The following is a 20,797-nucleotide window of genomic DNA, read 5'->3' as shown; positions in this document are numbered from 1 at the left end:
GAGCAAGTGCTTTTATCAAGGTCAAGTCATGAGGAATGCAGTTCTGTAGCTGTCTGCAGGACTTGGGAGGAATTCTGCACCCACTCCCACACCGCAAAAAGCTGATTTTTCACTCCAATTTAATTTTTATCCTCTTGGGATGGCTGGTGCTCCCTCCAGAGTTTGCTCTGGTTTTGGTCTGGAGCATCCCACCATTGGGTACAGGAATTATCCCTGGATGGCTGTCAGGGTCTGGGCACAGCCAAGTCAGCTGCTTGGTGGGATTAGACACCAAAGGGCATAACAAGAGGGGATAAGAGCTTAGAAAGGATAAAAATCCCCTGGTGCATTGGGGTGTGAAGCAAATACTAATTGCTCAGGGGTCAGGTTTCCTGTTTGGAGAGTCATTTATGGCCACGGGTGGGATGCTGCTGGACTGGAGCTGGCCACACTGGCAAACTGCAGTGGCCACAGCCACTGTTCCCTAGAAGCAAAGCTGAGATTTTCCCCACTTTGGGTAGAGATGCATGAAGGTTCATGTGCAAAAAGTGCTCATAAATGAAAACAGGTTTGCAGAAAGCATCCCCAGCTTGGCAGCAGTTAATGGTTCAATTTATACCCTAAAGAATCAGAGCTGTTCTAATTCCTTTGTTGTCCTGTTTAATATGACCCTGAGCACTGGCATTGACTGGGTAAATCATGAGTCCTGCTGGTTTCTATGGCAAGGGGTTCCAGAAATACACTTATTTCAGGAGGCAAAGAGCTTGGGTCTCAGCAGCCTCCATGCCAGCTCCACAGGCCCCATGCACACGTCCTCCCTGGCAGGCCTCATCAGGAGCAGGCAGGCTGGCTAAGGGCAGAGGCATGTGCCACCCACCCCAGCTCCTACTGCTTCTAGGAGCCACTTTGGGGTCCCTTGTGCCAGCTGATGGAGGACTGTCCCACTGGGTGAGTGGCATGGACCACAAGCCCCAATATGATGAGAGCTCTGCCTGCATCAGTCAGAGTGAAACCCAGACTCCTGAGGAGGTGGGAATAAAAGCCACTGTGCTAACCTGCTGTGCTCAGCGGCCTCATGTCAGGCAATGGCTTATTAAAAAGCTGCCAGTGGCTGGGCTGCCACAGCCCATGTGCCAGAACAGAGGAGAGATGTCTGTGCTGGCAACATCGGGGCATGGTTTGGGGAGGTCCCTCTGCCTGTCCCACTGTTGACGTGGGTTGGATCCTTCTCCAGGCTGGCGGCACTTGGGGACCCACATGGGGCTGGATGGCTTCAAATCCCTGTGTGGTTGGGGGGGTGAGGGGTGAGGAGCAGTGCTGGGGGAGGAGGGCAGGTCCTCCACTGCTCTGCAGCATGGGCCCTGCTCACATGTGGTGGTGGCATCACCATCCCATCTCAAATCCCGCTGAATTTGGGAGAAGAGCATTTGGCTGGTGCTGGGGCAGGATTTGCACATGCAGGGGTGACCACCCAAGGGCTGCTGAACGGGCTCCTAAATTTGCCTGCCCACAGCCAAGCAGGCTGCAGGGGACCTGAGCAGCAGTGAGGCTGCCCGTGGCATGCAGACGTGCAGGATGCAGCCACAGCACACGCGTCCCCTCCTCCAGCTGGATTTAAAACCCAGATAATGCCTTATTCTTCTCTGCAGTGCCATCAGCTCCATCTCTGCTCTGCTCTCCCCAGCCTGAGGCAGAGGAGAAGAGCTTTGCTCCCAGCTGAAGGGAGGCACATGCCCTTCCCATGCTCCCGAGTGAAGCTCATTGGGATGCTCATCCTGCTGCTTGCGCAGGACTCTTGTGCACAATGCCCCGGTGACATTAGAAACCTGTTTTTCCCGGCTGCGTCTTGCTCTGCCATCAGCTTCACGGGATCCTGTGTGAGGGTTTCTTCTCTGGTTATGCTGGACTCAAAGGAGATGTGCAAGGGCAGGACCAAAAGACAGTGCTACTCCTTCCCAGGAGTCAAAACACGGACTAAGGTCGAAATATGGATAAGTGAGAGTTCACCTGGGATTCAACACATATTTTAAAGACCAGATGTAAACCCCAAGCCCTTGCTACTTACAGTCATTAAATGTCCCCTGGTTCATTCCACAAAGGGTAAGCACATTAACCCGCTGGCCCGGCCGCCCTCCGCTAACCGCAGCCTCATCACACAAATTCCCCTGACATTTGAAACTGCTCTTTTCTCCAGACCTGCTGCCTTACTCTCACTTCCCAACCCAACGTTTTGAGGCTGAGCATTTGCTTCTTGTCCTTCCTCAGGATTTCACAGTATAAATGATGCTACAGAGGAAGAAGAAAGTGTCAGGCACAAGCATGTCTCCATCAGCAACAGATATATTTTTTCTCCAATTAATACCCCAAAACCATAGGGAGAAAGCCTCCCTTGGGCAGTGAGGGGCAGGCAGGCAGAGCCTCACCCCTGCCAGGGCTCACCACTGCCTGTTCTGCCTTCGCCACCTCTCCTGCCAGCTCCCATTTCCATGGAAACCTGCCCTCCTCGCTCCTTCACTTGCCTTCCCTCCCACTAATTTAAGGAAATCGGTTGTTTTCTGCTCCCCAAGGAGTTCCCCAGACCAGCTGGAGACATCCCACTGGGGCAGGCAGCAGGGCCTCCCTGCTCACTGGGCCTTCCTGCCCATCACTACTGGGGGGCTGGGCAAAGCTTGGAGTGAATAAATACCCCTATTTCTGCTCTCTGGCAGCTTAGGCAGGAAAGGGCAGGATCTCTCCTTCTGCCCTTTCCATCTCTCCTCCTTCCTGCTCCTTTCCAGCTGCCTCTCCTCTTGCAGCCTTCCCTATCTCTCCTCCCTCATCTCTCTCCCAGCTTTATTTACATCAGTAAAAACACTTGTCCAGGTCAAACACAGTTTCCTGATAAACACATTTCTATTGATTGCTAGAAAGAAAATCCTCCAGAGCAGCAGATTCTTCCCTCTAGGGATCGATAACACCTTAAGATCCCTCTTATCCCACCCCCAGGCCTCCATCCAGGTGAAGAAGATGTTTTGGGGACTCCCTTAGAGATGGACCCCCCCTTCCCCAGGTATGGGATATGAGATATGAGACCTGAAGCAGATAGAGGCTATATCACACCTGTAAGTTCACCCAGGAGACTGAGAGCAGGGCTCGAAGGGAAAATCCCTTCAGTATTGCACCCAATGTGTGACAAACCACCTCCAGCTGCCTCCCCAGGCAAGCACTCCAGTGTCCCTGCACACAAGCCATCGTACCCCCCTCCCCTTCCCTGGCCTTGCCCGAGCATCCCCATTGCTGTGGAAATCGGGAGCCCCTCTGCTGAGCCTGGCACCCAGCAGCAGCTGGAGCCCCTTGGGCCACTGATGCACTTGGGATGGGGCAGCTCATGCACTGCTACAGTCAGTGATTTAACCGTAAAGCCACAATCGATGAAGAGAATTTTAAAGGGATTAAGCTTTCTGCCCCTGCTGCCGACAAGGGAACCTGCTCCCCATGGGAACCTCCCGTCCCAGACCACACCAGCCGCTGTGGGACCTCGCGGCTGTGGTACCCCCGGGTACCTGCAGGGTTCACCCGAGAGGCTTTGCTTAGACTAAAAATGCCAACCGACACGTTGCCTCCGGTGCAAACCCAACCCGGGGAGTGGTTCACCTCCCCTGCAGCAGAACGCGCACCGGTCAGTGCTGGGAGGCATCACAGCCCCGGTGCCTCGCCATTTGATGTGAGGAGAAAACAAATCCAATTATGATAATAAATAATTAATGGTTAAAAAAAATCAATTAAAATGATAGCTAATAATTTGGTCTAGGAAGAAACCAGCCCAAGTGCTTTGTACGACCTCCATAAACTACCAGAGCCCTGACCCAAGGGAGCCAGCAAAGCTCTGCGTGGCAGAGCATAAGCAGCTGTAATGAATTCAAAGTTTCTGCTGGGTTTTAATAAAGTCCTTCTGCAGAGGCTATTAAGGGAACTAAGACAAGAGGTGAGCATTTGCTATGGATCAGAACAGTCCAGAAGACTGAGAAAAAAGATAAAAGAGCTGAGCAGCGATGAAGGCGTCTGGCAGGGTGAAGAGTCTGGGACATCTATTGAGCAGAAGGATGGAGAGAGGGGCCTGGACCACTGCAGGGTCTGCAGGAGGTTGCCCAGTGCTCATCCTCAGGAGCTGGGTTGATTTTAAAACAGAAGCTACACCTCATTCATCCCCAGTGTGGCTATTCATTTAAAAGGAAAACTGCCTTTGGTGCTGAACACACCGATGTCATCTCCCTCCTGGCATCATCCAGCTGAACAACATGAACAACACAGCCCTTAACGCCCCTGAAAAGGCTGGGTTTACCCTGGCTAAGCCCAAGCGATGGTACACTGCTACCAGTCAGAGCCCATGTACCACAGCTCCAGCATAGATTTTTGCACAGCCCCTTCCTCATTTCCAGCCTGCATCGGCAGTGCCGTGGAGACATCCCTGCTGCTCCTCGGGGGCACCAGCTTTGGGTTTACCCCTTGCTGAGAGGACAAGGATGACCTTTCCCAAACGAAAAGCCCCTGAGGCATGCAGGACTTGAGTGGGAGTTACACCTCCCCAATCCCATCCAGCTTCACATCTGCAAGCCCCCAGTGTGAGGGCAGCAGATGCCCCAGCACCTTCAAAATCCTGCCCTGTTGGGATGGATTTTTTTTAATTGGATTGTGACAAACGTTTAATACCTAATAGAGCTCACACCAGCACAGTTAATTAAGAAGGTGACTAATCCAATTCACTCGTGGGAGCACAGGAAGAGGGGAGGGAGGGAGTCTGCCTGTGTGCAGGGGGCAACAGTGTGGAGGAAGCAGGGGATGAGGAAAAAATCAGCTCAGCTGCTATTGCCCATCATTTCATTCTGTGTGTGTGTGCATAAACAATGAAGAAGGACTTTTCTCCTCCGTTTTCTCTGTCCCTTCCAAGTGCCAGAGCCACTGGGTAAGTGCTGAGATGTCTCATGCTCTGTACGAGCATCACTAGGGGTGCCAACCCAGGGAGGGTGGAAATTCGTGGCAGGTTGGATGCTGGCAGCTGAAGGCTGCTTGGGGCTTGGCCACAGAGATGCCCATAGCCCAAATCTTGCTCTTTATTTTAAAACAACCCTCAACTGGTTCTGCAGCTCTGGATGGGATGCCAAGGCCTGGACACTCCAGAGCATCCCCTCTCTGCACCGGACCCCGCCGCGGGGCCAGTCCCAGGCACGTCAGGCTGGCAGAGCCAGCTGTGACAACATCTGTATGCCACTCACTCCCCGTCCCCCCGGAGTTGATAAATAAAACAAGTGGAGTTATTTTGGCCCCGAGGACAGGGCTGTCTCCTGGAGCACAGAGCTGCTCTTTCTCCGACTCTCCACGATGCTGGAGTTCATTGTTATTCCCCAGTGGAGAACAGGACCTGGATTGAGCCGAGATCCCCATCTGCAGCGGGCAGCCGGAGAGAGACTCTCTTCATATTAGTGCCTAACGGCATCAATAGCGCTTTTAAATTAAGCCCCAGAGAGAAACAAAGGGCCGGAGCAGGGAAGAGTGTGTAGGCGAAGCTGGAGAGGGACGGGGGCGACAGGGACAGAGGAGGGGGGAGCAGGATGAGCTGGAGAGGAAGATGAGGAGAGAAAACAGAAATTAAGCAGCTCCGTATAGATCGCGTTTTCTGAGGAAAACTGGGCAGCCGGAGGACCTGGGGATACAAGCAGCAGTGGCACGAGTGCTGGGTACAGGGATGCTGGCAACATCACCCGCCTCCAGCTCGGCTGCTGCCCGCTGCCCCCGCCCGCCCTGCAGCGACGCGCCCTGCGCGCTAATCACCGGCCCGCTGCAATTAGTCTTCATTATGCCCACGAATAATGCAAAAGGAGACGCTGCTTTAGCAAAATGACGAGCGGATGGGTTAAATGCAGGGAGGAAAAAAAAAAACCCAAACCCACAAGCAACAACCCAAAGGAAAACCAACCGACGTGTGCCCGAGGATGCTGCCGGGCCGGGGCCAGCGGCACCCACGGGCAGCAAGCGAAGAGCCCGCCGGGACCCCGCGGGTCGCAGCCCAGGCGGGCGCGGGGGGAGGTGACTCTGCACGCAGGGAGTCATTCACAAGGGATTTCACGGAGGGTTCATCCCTCCTGCGGCCAGGAGGGAAGAGTCCCTCGGGGCACTCCCGCCCCGTTCCCCCTGTGCAGGAAATAATTACTTAAGTTAAAATTATTTACTAAATGAGGCAATTCACAGCGTGCTATCTGGGAGCTGTTTGCCCGGTTTACTCTGTTACTAGTGCTACATAATAAATTAACTGTGTAATTAAAGATAAGTTTAATGCTGATGCTTTGCAGAGGGATTTTCTTTTAGGTCTCCGTGGAAGTATGAGCATCCCTTCTGAAAACACACGCGTGTGAGCGTCGTGCGAGCAGGGGCTGAGTCCTGTGCCACGGCTGTGGGCAGAGACTGGCAAGGCCAGGCAGGGCCAGGCAGGGCACCGATCCCCCTCTGGCAAACATCAGGTCCCCCTGGGGAGCCTCTCACTTCCCCCAAGGGACAACCACCAGATCGAACCAAATCAATCTGTGTTTTAATTACCGGCCGTGCTCTGTCTGAGCCGTCTGCAGTGGGAACTCAGTTGCCAGCAAGTAGAATTGCCTCCGGTGGAGCTCCCCGTTTGTCCCTCCTGTTATCTGGTAGGGACGTGGATGTGCTCCATCAACGAGGCTGCAAAGCTATGCAGGGATTAGAAGACTCATCCACCAGACATATCAGGAATATATAAAAAACCTCCCTGCACTTTAAGAATCCACGTTTCAGTGATTTGTGCCACCATGATTTCAGCCAGAATGAAGGAAACCAGTGGGGAAAAGGCTCGAGAGCTTCAGCAGGAAACATCTCCCTGTTGGAGATGATGCTCTGGGACCACAACCCTGGGACTTGAGCCCCAAGGTTGGAGACCAGGAAGAGCTGTGTGACCCAGAGCACGCTCTGCTCCTCCTATGTGCTCCCCTCCTCTTGCATCCACCACTCCACTCTGGGGTGGGTGCAGTCAGGGCTCAGGGGTCACCTCCCCTGCCAGCAATGGGCTCAGGAAGCCCAAACCCAGTCTTTCCCAACACTGGCCATTGGTGGGGGCAGTCATCCCTGAGCGCCTGCAGGCAGCCCGGCACTGTCCCAGTGCATCCCTATCGACCCAACAATCAATTTTCAAATCCCAGGCAGATGGGCCAAGGAAGAGTAATTACAGCATCCAGCCATGTGCCCCAGCTAATCAGCACAGAGCTGCACTCCCCTGGGGCACAGCCTCCAAGCCAGCAAGCCCTTTCATATCCCAGGATGGAGAAAGCAGTGCTGGGCTGGCAAAGTTAAGGCTGTTTTTCGTCCTCAGGGGAAGATATTTTCACTTCAGAGGGAGAGCCAGCACCCAATGGAGCACTTCCATTTGCTGGTCATCTCTCCAGCCTCATCCACTTCCCCAAGCCCATAATCCTAAGAGTGATCTTACCCCCAGATGAATGAGAGGAAGAGGACACATGATGCCTCCCATGAGCAGAGAAGCAGAGACAATGTCTCGTCTCTGACAGAGCCTTCTCCTGGGGAACAGCCATTGCCAAAGGACAGTTCCCAATCCTTATGTGCATTTCACTTCCCCAAAGCGTGGGTGATTTTGACATCTCCTTTCAAAGAAGGAGTTCTGTCTGGGCCAAGGGAAGTGGGTTGGTAACATCCCACACCCACACAGACACCAATCAGACACCCCTGAGTAATTCCTCTAACAATGACCCACATGGCTATTCACTAGCAGGACGCTTCAAACCTCATTCTATCTTGATAGCTTGCTGTGGAGGACAAGTGCTGGGGTTCTGCTCACCCTGGGAAAAGAGATGGGGAGAAGAAATGCCCACCCCTTATATAGCAAAAAGCCCCAGAAGAGTGGGGAGGAGACAGTAGGTAGAAGCTGGGATGGATCCTAGCTTGTCTGTGTCAAGCTGCCCCCCAAGCCCAAGAGCTTTTAGAAGAAAAACATTCAGACGAAGATCTCTGCTCACCAGAGCTCCTAGAGACAGAGGCCTCAGTGAGCCCTTATCACCTCTGTTGCCCTTTTTGCTGGGGGTTTTGGGGGGGACTCCAACCCTTTCCTACCCCCAGCCACCCCAGAGGGCTTGGTGAGGAATTTAGTGTTCCTGAGATTTCCATTCCACTAGTGAAATGTGGGAGCAATTGGCTGTGGTGTATCAAAACCAGCATGGGGAGGGGACATCTGACATCCTGCAGCCCTGACACCTCCACTCATCCTATGTCTTCTCAGTCTCTGCTGACTCCAACTCACCAAGGTGGCTTATTAAAAGAGTTGTGATTTACCAAAGGCTTCTGGTTGAAGGTGAGAGACACAAGGAAGGCAGCAGCCTGTTTTGCTGCTTGCACTGGTGCCAGCACTGCTGCCCCACAGATGTAGAAGTGGGGAGAAACGTGCCAGCTGATGGAAACACAGGGTTTTGACATTGCAAAGCATCAAGGAAAAGGAAAAGGAAAACAAAAAAGAACCAAAGAATTACCTGGGGCTCATCAAGGAGCTGCTGGGAGAGATTATGATGGGTAATTATAAAGGGAAAATAAAATCAAGCTTGGAGATGAGGATGACAAGCTGGGGGGCCTGGGAAGGTGCAGGAGGAGCGGGGTTCCCAGCACCTCCTGCAGCAGCCCATAGTGGGAGGTTTGGTGCTGAGACTTTGGCAAGGAAGGATGGTCCTTTGAATATTAATTTGGTGAGAAAACTCGCCAAGCTGGCCTGGGGGCCCAGAGGCGGGTGAGGACGTGATGTCTCAACAGGCAGCACCGAGCAGCTGCCAGCTCCAGCTGCCTGTCCCTGGGCTGGATCAGTCCAACTACTCCAAACTTCAAGGCTATTTCAGGGAATACCATCAGCAATGAATTAGTGAAGAGACACTGCTGCCACAGTGGGAGGAGGATGCTCACCCATGCTCTGACCCTTCTTTGGTCAGGGAATAGCGGGGAGGAGTGGAGGGGAGAGCCACTTGCAATCCCCATGAAGCCTAGTTGAAGCAGCTCCCTCAAGGAGCAAAGGCAGCGGATAGAGATGATCTTTCACTAAAGGTCAGCTGAGATGGTGCTGGGCACCTCAGGATTCATTTCAGACGCAGCAGTAAGGAAGGCCCAGCTGGACTTGTGAGACATGTGAGAGAGCCCTGGCAGGGAAAGGCCCCTTTACAGACACCCACCCCATATTTTCTAAGTGATTTTAAAATTTTCTATCTCTATTCCTTCTTATTTCCTTATATTATTTCTTGCACAGTGAGGTGACACCGGGCTGAGAGCAGTGATGCGGACTGGCGGAGACAGGGAACTCCTCACAGAGCAGGTCTCATAGAGACCTTGAGTTTCAAGCACTTAACACCATCAAATTGAGCAGTCACCTCCCAGTAACTCCAGCCATTAAACTGAGCACAGTTAGAGAGAGTTCCTGAGCACTGGGAGGATCCAAGAGATCCTAGGCTTTGCCCTTGCAGGAATTTTAACCCTGGCCTGGCTGTAGGATGCTGTTCCCCTGGCTGGGACCACTCCACGGGGAGAAGGGGCATCTAATGACATTGACAGTTCATTTCTCATTACAGGCACAATTAAAAGCAGAGAGGATTCCAGGCAGCAGCCGTCCCTCAGCTGCTGAGTGCTGCTGTTGTCTCCTCTGCCTGGCCAGCTCCTTCCCCTGACTAATTTATGGCTCCTCTATGTTTGTTTATATAATATGGTTAAACACCTACTTTACATCCTGCACTCTTGTACTCACTAATGGGCATTTTTCTGGGTGTTTATCACATTGGCTCTGGACAGGGCTGGCAGCCCCACACGTGCCCTGTGCCTGGCGCAGGAGCTGCAGTCCCCAGCATGGCAGGTCTGGGTGCCCATGTGTCTGCGGATGAAGCTGTTGGCAGCATCTCTGTCAGGGAAGGGTTCCCCTAAGATTGATTTTTGCCTCCTAACACAGTCTTTGAGCTGCTTTAGTGGGGATTGGGGAGTGTGGAGCATCACCATTAGACGAACAGCAAGAGATCTGTGTTCCCCCAAAGCTGCAGTCTTGCAGTGACAAATCATCCCTGTAGCCTCTGTCTTCCCCTTGCTGATGCTCTGAGGCACCTGCTGAGCCCCTCTGAGCAGGTTTAGAAATTAGAGCAGGGTGGGGAGTTCTCCAGGGGGTGGCCTAAGCCCCTCTGTACCCCATGAGCAGCCCTATGGACATGGGGACCCAGTCTGTCCCTGCCTGCAGAGTCACCTCCACTTGCCAGGAGATGAGCTCAGAGGAAAACCCAAGCTCAACCTAAACCAGACCTTTCTCCACCTGGGTTTGCCAGGATTTACATCCAAACTCCTCTCCAGCACCAGCACGATGAGCCCTGGCAACTGTCACTGTATTTTACAGTCCTGACAGTATATGGATCTACACATGGATCCAGACCACCCCACAACCCAAATCTTCCCTGTGGCCCTAGTGAAAGCCCCAGCCCTGAGAAATCAACACCTTTTCCTGCCCAGGTACCCCAGAGAGACCTGCACCTCCTGGCAGGCTGGCAGGGCTGGAGACGATCCATGGCCCTTCTCTCTCTGTGCCCATTGCTGTGATCACAAACCCAACAGCAAAATAATCAGCCAGGCTCATGCTCCACCAAAGGCACAAACAAATTCTCCTTGCCCCCCTCTGCCCACCCACCCAGCCTCCTGCTCCCTGCCTGCAGACACATGTCCCCCTGGGGTGTGGTGCTGGGGGCAGCCATAGGGATGTAGCCAGCAGAAACCGACCCCCAAATCTGTCCCTTCCTTGAGACCCTAGTGCCATGCCAGAAAGGGATGTGCAGTTTCAGATGACCCAGGGAAGGGAGAACTTATGGTGGTGAGGGATTCCCCATTTCCAGCCGGGAGGGCAGGATACAGGGATGCTTCTTCCCCTTGGGCTCTGCAGCACCTTGCTGAACCCCTCGCCTCTCCAGGAAGCATCTCCCCACCAGGCTCAGCCTCCTCCTCCTCCTCTCTGGATAGATGTATTCCGCCAGAAGCCATAATGGGTCTCTGCTAACCAAGCACACCAAATTAACATCTCAGAAACGCCCTCACCGGCCCTTCCTCCAGATGCTCCGCCACCCCTCCCCGCTCAGTGATGACCCCGCCAGCTCCGCGGCTTCTCAAGTCTCAGCTCAGCACAAGCTCGGCGAGTATCTTCCATCCCAAAGCTCTCCGATGGCCCCTTCCAGGGGTCAGCTCTCTTACAGAAAGGCACCAGTACTGCCTGCAAGCTACTACTGAACAGGGAGGAAGAGGAGGCAAAACTTTGGTGAATTGAAGCAGAAAGCTGGGCTTAAGGCTCAGCAGACATCCTGGGTGGTCTTCGTGTCCACCGGCAGCACCTCCACGCAGCCGGCAGCCGTCTGCGGGAGGGAAAGGCTGTGCAGGGTGTTTTTTCCCCCAGCCTGGAGTCAGGGCTGCTGCTTCCCCCCGGCCCTGCGGGGAACCGGGCTGCTCTTAGCCGTCAGCAGAGGGGAGCCGTGGGCAGGAGGAGGGAAGGAATGGGGTGAGAAGGAGAGATGGAGCATGGGCTTGATGGGGAGAGGGTGTGAATGCACTTCCCTCCCCCCCCCCGCCCAGCACGGGTATGCAGCAAGAAATCTCCTCCTTCCCCCCCCACCCCGAACTGTCTCCTCTCCCCGTATGACGCAGGTGCCAAGAGCCAAATTTCTTTCACCTCATTCCAGCAACAAAAGGAACTTGTAGAAAGTGCACGCAGCCTTCTCCTCCCTCGTAAAAGCAAAATCCCCAACCCAACCCAACCCAACGCACCTCCTCTGCCCTGCACAGCTCCCCGTGTCCGGGCCAGGGGGAAGCCGCCTCTGCCCAGCGGGTCCTTTCCCAGCGCCGCTGACCTCTGCGCCCAACTCCGCGCCTCGCTGCCCGGCTGCGGGCGCGTAGAGAGTGGAACACGCAGAGCGCACAGACGGCCGGGGCCGGGGCGCGGCCGTCCGCGGGGCTGGGGTGCGCGGAGCAGCGGATCCCGGAGCGCGGCTGCCCGCGGACGGCGGAGCGGTGCAACGCGGAGCCTGGGGCCGCGGCTCGGAGCCGGGGAGCCCGGACCACGGAGCTCGGAGTGTGGAGCCCGGTGCCCGGAGCCGAAGCGCAGAGCTCAAAGCCGCGGAGCTCGGAGAGCGGCCGCCCGCGGAACCCGAACCGCGGAGCGCGGAACCAAAGCGCGGAGCCGAGCGCTCAGAGCCCGAGCCGCGGAGCCGGGAGCTCGGAGCGGAGCCGGCGGCGCGCCGGCAGCGCCGCTGCCCGGAGCTGTCCGCGGTGCTGAGCACGCACTCACCGGGCCGGGCCGGGCCGGGCCGGCGCCTCCTGCCGCCGCCGGGGGACGTGGGGCGGCCCCGCTCCGGCGGGTGCCCGCGCTCGGCCTGCGCTGCGGCGGAGCGGAGCGACCCCGGCACTGCCTCGCTGCCGCTCTCTCCCTTGCTTAAATTTCCAGGAGCTTGGGGTTGGTGGTTTGTTGGATTTTTTTTCCCCTCGGTTTTCCTCCCCCCACTTCTCTCCCCCTCTCCTCCCGCCGCTCCCGCTCCGGGCTCTCCCAGCCCGCAGCCGCCTAGTGGGAAGAGGCGGGAGGAAAATCCCACCCGCAAACCCACGCGGCACCGCCGCATCGCCTCGCCTCTCCCCGCCCTCCCCCCGCTGCCCCCGGGCTGCCCCGCGGGGCTCCCCCACCCCCATCCCCCGCCCAGCCGCCACCCGCCACGGCCACGCACCTCCCGCCGCCGGGCGCCGGCTCCCGAAGGAGAGAAACGGCTGCGAAAGGAGCAGTGGGGCGAGGGGCTGGTGGAGAATGCCACAAAATGGGATGGAAAAAAAGTGAACTGGCCTCAGCCTTACGGGGCTGTGAGTGCAAACCAGCGTTAGCACAGCAATGGTCTGAGGGCAGGCTCAAGGAGTTTGGGTTGCTCAGCTCGTAGAAGAGGAGGCTCTGTGGAGATCTTACAGCAGCCTTCCAGTGCCTAAAGGGGAACAACAAGAAAGATGAGGAGGGACTCTAGTAGGGCCAAAGAAGGTTGACATGAAGTACAGGCAAGTTTCCATCACCTGTCCCCCAAGAAATTTGGACTAGCTATAGGGAAGACTTTTTTTTGCAATGAGGATGGTGAAACACTGAAACAGGTTGTCTAGAGTTAGTAGGTGCCCCATCCCTGGAGACATTCAAGGTCAGGGTGGATGGGGCTTTGAGCAACATGATTTAGTTGAAGATATTCCTGCTCATTGCAGGGAAGTTGGGCTAGATGACCTCTAAAGGTCCCTTCCAACCCAAACCATTCTATGAGTCTATAATCTCACACAAACAAAGTTTATGCCCCTCCACAAAGGTCACTGATCTGCATGGGATTTTACACCCAGATGAGAGGTTGTGGTATCAAATTGTACATCCCTGCCTAGACAAGGGAACAGAGCTGTTTGGGGAGGAGAGGGCAGCAGCCTCTGCACCAATGAGGGGAGGGGGCTCTGGACCCTCCTCACTCTGGTCCCTCTTTGAGGGTCACACTCAGCTTACCTTCCAAGTCAGATAGAGCCATGCTAGCTGGCATTCTACATTGCCTCCAATCAGTTATCAGACCTTGGGGAAGTGGAAGGATAACCAGTCAAGCCAGCAGTAGGAATTTTTACATCCATCCTTACTTGGTTATAAATATCCACTGCTCCTGTACAGCCAGAGACTGGCCTCACCAAGCACATGAGAAACAAGCCTCCGTCCCCAGCGGCCACTGCCTCAAATACAGCCAGGAGATAATTTCAATCAAATTCTCTCCTTGCAGGTTGAGAGCTGCTGAAGGCATTTGTGAGTTCCTGACAAATTCACCCAATTACCACCACGCAGCCAAAATAATGCGGGAAGGATGCTGAAGAGGCTGTAATGTTATATTTTAACATCTTTGGAGCGCTCTAATTCCTTTTAACATCAGGACCTAACTGAATATTCAACGTAATAAGTCTCCAAAAGCTTTTTGCACAACGATGACTAGTGTTGATGGTAGAAGGCAGGTTTTTTTCCAGCTGAGCTGCTGAACCAAAGTTGAAAAGAGCAATTCAGTCTAATTCTGCATGCAACTTTAGACAGTTTCCACAGGTGGCTCAAACATTTTCCTGGCAAGCTGCTCTGTCAGCTGAGAGACTCCCGTGCTGATAAGTTAAACCAGATCTTCCTTAGTCACGGTAACAAGGTGGCCCTAAAAGTCTCTGTGACTGCAGAGCTATGATTTCATTTCCCAATTTCTCCACACCTCTTTTGGTAAATTCCCTCATCTACCTTCTACCTCTGCAAAATGGAAACTCATTGAGAGGTGTCAAGCCCATTAATAATGATGAGATGCTTCAGCTGTATAGGTAAGTGTCCCCTTAGCTGTATGGGGAGTCATATACCTGCACCTACGTGCACAGCCATCCCACATGGACTGAAACCCACAGTTCTGAGGGAGTAGGCAGCGATTTTGAGTGAGCTCAAACCCCAGAGCTAACTAAGCCTGGCTGAAGTGTGCCCAACAGGTGCCAGCAGTGAGGTGGCATGCAACTTTCCCAACTACAATGCAAAATCTTGAGTTGGAAGTAGGTATTTCAGCTGCAAGGAAACTCCCTCTCTAGTTTTACAAATGTACCAGCAAGACAAAAATGACATTCTTTGGACCATGCTGATGGCCAAAGACCCAAGAAGCCATATTCAAGCAGTCGACTGAAATAGCCGATAAGTCCTTTCCAGCTTTCTCCACCCACGCTCATTGTGCTGTGCAAGAACACCTGGCTGTGCCCTGCCTCAGTCATGCCAAGAGATCAATGCTCTCTTTCACCTTCCTGCCATGATGGCAAGCTTGAAAGACAAAGTCAAGGGCAATATCCTCCAAAGTCATGGCATTTTGACCATGACCATGCGTGAGCGAGAGGTTTCTCACCCAGGTCCCCTGGCGCAGGGAGGCTGGGCATAAAACCAGAGCTTCAATTCCTGTGGTAGCAAAGATGCGAGGAAAAACCAGGGTCAAGCAGGGCCCAGCGCTGCCACCACCTGCCTAAGAGGACTCGTAGTGAAACCCATGGTGAAGCTGAGGAGCAATACACAAAATTCCTTACTTTTAAATGGACTTCAGAGCAAAATACACCCCCAAAATGGGAAATCGGCTTGTTTTGGGGGTAACACAAGATGTTTTCCAACGGACAGAGCTGGAGAAAAGAGCGTGTGGCTTGCATGATGTCTAAGTGATCCCTGGGGAACACTGGAGAAAACTAGAGACCTTCATTTAGAAGGCAGCTTTGGGGAGATCATTTCAAATCTCTTTTGCCCCCATTTTGCTTATGCTGTTTCCAGCTCTTTGAGACTCTGGGCCATAACCACCCATGTAGCCTGAGCACCTCGTGTTTCCAGAGCCTGCTTTGCTGATGCCATAGGGAATCAAGACTAAAGACACAGCGTTTTCGATTCCTGTAATTGCACAGTGCATTAGGGAAAAGCATTGTCCAGCAAATAAGACCTTCTGGACTTGCATGAAAACCCCAGGCTCCCTTTGCTGGGTGATCCTGTTTGGAGAGATGTGCAGCAGTGAGCTGCCGCTGTTTCCATCCCTCCCCTCCAGGCACTTCTCTCTCAGCACAGCCCCCAACTCACCGGCACCCACACGCATCCCTGAGTTCTGAGCATCCCTATGATTTGCCCTGGAGCGAAGGGAACTCTGCCTTTGCAGGAAGAGTTTGGGAAATGGCTTCTACTTCTCCGAGCACTGCTGTTGGGGATGGCTCTTATGCTGAGCTACTCTGCGGAAGCACGGGGAGCGGAACCGCCTCCTGGCAGCAGTGATCCTGCCGAGGAATGAGCCCAGGCTCCCAGCCTGAATCACCAGAAAATTAAACATATGTCTCCATCCACCCAGGCGAGGAATTAGACGTTGATCCATCCTGATTCCATCTATTTCAATTACGGATGAGGGCGGGCACTGCCTTCCCCATGCAGAGACCCTGGGAAGGCTGAAGTGCCCTGGAGAGGTCTTCAGCACACAGGGTTTTTTCTGGGCAGGGCAGTATCCCGGCCACTTCGGCCCCTGTGAGCCCCATGGTGGGGATGCTCAGAGCCCTGGGGGAATGCTTGGGGCTCTGGGGGGATGCTCAGGAATGTGGGGGGTCTGCTCAGGGCTATGAGGGGCTGACAGTATCCTCAAGTCACTTCCCCAGGAACTTGCAGCATACACTGGGCTCTGGGTCCACGGATAATAGAGGGAGCACACTGAAAACCAGGAGTGATATAAAAAAGGCTTGACTGTAGACATGAAAGCAATAAATCCAAATCATTAAATCCATCTGACACCCTACAAGCTAAGCCCTCAAATTATCTGTTATCATGCAAAGGCTGAATGAAGGTGGGCACTGACAAGGGTGCAGAGAATGCAGATAAAACCAGAAAACAGCCCTGTAAAACAGACATGAGCTTTATGGCAAGGCAGCCCAGATGCTCTGTCAGTTTGTAGCACCCAGATTTCAATCCTCTTGGTGACAGGCAGGGAAAGCCTGTCCCCAGCTTTCTACAAAGAGCTCTATCAGTGCAGGGTCTACGTTTCCAAGGGAAAAGAGAAATATCTTGAGCTGCTCCAGCAGTGGGAAACATGTGCAAGCCCAGCTGGGAGATGGGCTGGCAGCTACAACCTGTGTTACCCACGAGGGTGTCTCCATCCTTGACCTTGTTGGCAAGAAGCAAATGGTCTTGCTGGGAAGCCGAGGGAAATTTGTCTTTTTAATAGCAAAGCCATTTATCTAACATTTCACATGCAAATAATCAATATGAATATTACAGGACGGCATTACTGTGAAGTCCTACTTCAGCAGCCAGGTCAAGCTGACATGGTGACACATACAACTCTCATTAGGAGAAGCGACCTTTCAGAAAACATCCAAAAAATCCCTGCTTAGGGATCACCAGGAGCACGCAAGAAACCAAATGGATTATTTCATTTTTCATTTTAAGCATGGACACGTGTCGCTTGTTGTGAGAGACACAACGGATGGGGCAGCTCTTGGCTCCAAGTGTTGCTCATGTCCATCTTTCTCCATCCCCAGCCCCTCTTTAAGTCTCCCTGGGAGAGCCCCAGGAGAATATGGTTGCCCATGGGGCAGCTCTGAGGTTGGTCACCGTGGCTGAGGGGAAGCAGCTGCAAAGCCATGGCCCATCCTTGATGGCAGCAATTTCGCTGCTCCCCCTCAGCACCTCAATTCCATTGAAAGACAGTAAAGCACCTTGCCGGGAAGATTTGCACTATGCAAGAAACCATGCTCTTTTAAATCACTCTGATCTACAGGTGGATGAGCTGCTTTGCTATTGGCCTGTGTTCAAATCCATCCCCAAATATCTCCCCATCCCATGTGAGATGGCCAGGGCCTAGAACCATGGGTCAGAGAGAGAGCAGGGCCAGAGGTGCCACTCTGCAAGGGCTCCTTTGAGGATCCCTCTTGGAGCTCAGATCCCATCAAGCAACTCTGCACCTGAGCTGGGCTGGCAGTGCTATGGGGCTATATACAGTCCTGTTACCCCAGAGCCTCAAACCACCTTGCAAGCTCAGGAAGCAACTAGAGGCACCTGGGCTCAGGGGGACAGCAACAGCGGTGTTCCCAGCACGCAGATTGCAGGTGGTGGTGGGGAATTTGTGCAGGCAGGGACTGAGACCTGAGATTGGGCTGAGCATTTCCACTGGCAAAACACAACCCAATCTCTTTGGTGTGCCAAGGTTCTTCCACAGAAAGCAAGCTGGAAACCTTCCTCCTTCCTCCCAGGGCCAATGAAGTGATGACAAAGAGAGGGTTTATTTAAGCCCAGACGCTCTCATCCTGGCAAAACGCAACAGCTCCCAGCCTTGCAAGTCACACTGGGTGCTTTGGGGCATTGCTTTCACTCTTTTTCTCCCCCTCTGTGCCCCCACTTGCAGCAGAAACAGCAGCAAGGCCACTCGCAGTTGCTCAGAAATGCTCAGGGCAGCCAGGCCCCCTCCCCAGGCGGGTGGCATCGATGTGGTTTTTGTCCCCTCTGTCTGTGCCCAAGGTAAGTGATGCTGATACCAACACTCCAGCATCGTTAAAGCGGCATCGCCACGATGAGTAGGTGCTCTCTCATCCCTCAGCAGCATCAGCCCTGCAGAGAGCATCTCCAGTGCTACAACAAATAGCCCTTAAAAGCAAAGGCAAGAGAAAAACAGCCTCCTGGGCGCTGGGAGCATCTGTGCAGTGGGGAAATCCCTTAAAATCTCTTTTCTAGAAGCCTGGCCCCCAGCTCCCCACCGCCCTGAGCAGCAGCACCAACTCACCAGCTGGCACTGCTGAAACCTGTGGCTTTGTGTGACCAAAATGAGACTTTCACAGGCTCACAGATAGACAAACAGCCACAGAGACAGGGGAAAACAGGCACCCGGGGGAGTGACATCCCAAGGACCACACTAAACGCGAGGTCTCCAAACCCTGATCTTTATTGCAAACAAGCATAACGTGCTCCTGGCACTGCTGCCACACACAGGGCTTTCAGATGTCACAGGAGCACATTGAAGGAATGAAACCCCACATTTAGACTTAAAAAGTGGTATTAAAACGAAACTCTTGGCACTCTGGTGGTGTACAGTGTCTGTCTGGCTGCCCCACAGATGAGATGAAGGATCTTTAACCCCACTTCCCTGCCTTGAGCTGAGGCTGTGCCATCCCACCTTTGCCAGTAGATGCACACAGCCTCGGGTGTTTCACGTGCCCCCCAGCTTGCTCACATAGAGCCTGGGCTTTGAATAGAGGCAAATTTGTGCCTGTTTTACATGTGGGTGAAACCAAGCCCAGAGGTAGCAAAGACAAGGTGGGAAGCACAGGTGGCTCAATTCTTTGCTGACAGACAGGGGTTGGAAGCAGCTGCGAGTGCTGGGGGGAAACTTGCTCTGCAGGGAACCAGTACACAGGTACAGAGCTTCATCACGTGTCTCTGAGTAAAGGAGCGTAGAGCGTGCTGGCAACCCTTCTCCATCATTCCTTTCCTTCCTAAGCAGATCAAATTATGACCTGAAATCACTGAATACATATTTTATTATGTGGATAATTTAAAGGATGAGTGTGTGACAGAGAATTCATAAGGAACAGTCATATTAGAAGACAAAGAGTTCCCATTAATCTCTTATAGGGAAAAACTGAAGAGGAGAAAAGGAGGGGGACACAGGTTGTCACCAAGGCTGCCTTCTCCTCCTCCTGGTTTTGAGTGAGAAGGGATGTCTTAGAATCATAAAATCATTTTGGTTCGAAAAGACCTTTGAGGTCACCGAGTCCAACCACTAACCTCACACTGCCAAGCCCAACACTAAACTAACCCCTATCCCTCGGCACCTCAGCTACACAGCTTTTAACTGTGTCCAGGGATGGAGACTGCCCCACCTCCCTGGGCAGCCTGGGACAGGGTTTAACAAACCTCTCAGTGAAAAAGTTCTTCCTAATCTCCAATGTAAACCTCCCCTAGTGCAACTTGAGGCCATTTCCTCTTGTTCTAACACTCCTTTTACTTGGGAGGAGAGACCTACCCCCTACTCGCTACAGCCTCCTTTCAGGTAGTTGTAGAGAGTGATCGTGTCTCCTCTCAGTCTCCTCCAGAATTAACACTCCCAGTTCCCTCAGCTGCTGCTCATTACACTCATTCTCACTTGTCTTCTCCACTAACATCAAGACACAGGCTGCTCCTGATCTCACAAGCTGGCCACAGCACCCCCAGCTCTTCCCAGCCCCGTTGCCTTTCAGCCAGCAACAGAAACCCACCATTTCTCATTGCATTCCAAGAGCCTGGAAATCAGCTCTTCTCCTCCGGGCAGGGATGCAGCCAAACCCCCACGCCCCCCCTCCCAGACCCCGCTGCCCCCAGCCCGCCGCTGCTGGGGCCGTGCTGGGGGCTGTGCCGTCGCGGTCTGCTGGGCTTTGGCCCACTTGGCCCCGCTCGGCTGCCCGTCTGGCGCCAGCTCGAGCGTGATGCTCCCGTGACTTTCAGAGGTCAGGCCCCTGCTTCACTTCCCCTCAACCTCCCCATTCCAGGAAGCCACGGGTTGCCCTGCACCCCACGGATCAATGCCAGCTTCAGGATGTTTCTCAGTCGCTGTGGGGATGGGTAAGAGCCCGTTGGCTCTTAATAATTGCTTCACTAAATAAATTAACTCTATACATTATCACCTTATAATGTAACTCCATGTTTTATGGGTAGTGGCACTGAGCTGGGGAGAAGAGGGCTCATCCCTGTGGGGAGCACCCCCAGCACACGTCCCTGACCTAGGACACTGGTGGAGAGGCAGAAGCGGCAGGGCTGGTGACTTCAGCCCAGGTCCTGCTGCTGCTGAGGAGGATGAGAGGAATGTGTTTTCCCTCTTAAACACCTAAATGGTTTTATGGGGATTTTGACAAGTCAGATTAAGCACCGTAATCAAGACAAACTTGTTGTTTAAACAAGGCCCCTGAGGACAAATCAACAGCTGCTGAGTATTTTCCCTGCCCTGCACATCTCATGGGCAAGTAACAGGCAGTGGGCTGAGGTCACACCTGCAGCACAAGCTGCTCAGCCTCTGGTGCCACTGTCCTTATCACGAGGGCCGGCGAAGGGGATATGTGGGATGGTCCAGCACTTTCAGCTCCATCCATGGGAGCCCAACACTGTGCTCACGGCTCTCTACAGCCCCATGGTAGTAGCCAGCTCCCTAGGGGAGAATCATGATGTTGAGAGGGTTTCCATGAGGTAACCTTGAAATAAATACCTTTAATTTCTGAATTAGAAGCCCCTGGG

This window comes from Colius striatus, chromosome 10 (assembly GCF_028858725.1).
Source record: "Colius striatus isolate bColStr4 chromosome 10, bColStr4.1.hap1, whole genome shotgun sequence".
Lineage (NCBI taxonomy): Eukaryota > Metazoa > Chordata > Aves > Coliiformes > Coliidae > Colius > Colius striatus.
This window is presented reverse-complemented; position numbering follows the sequence as displayed.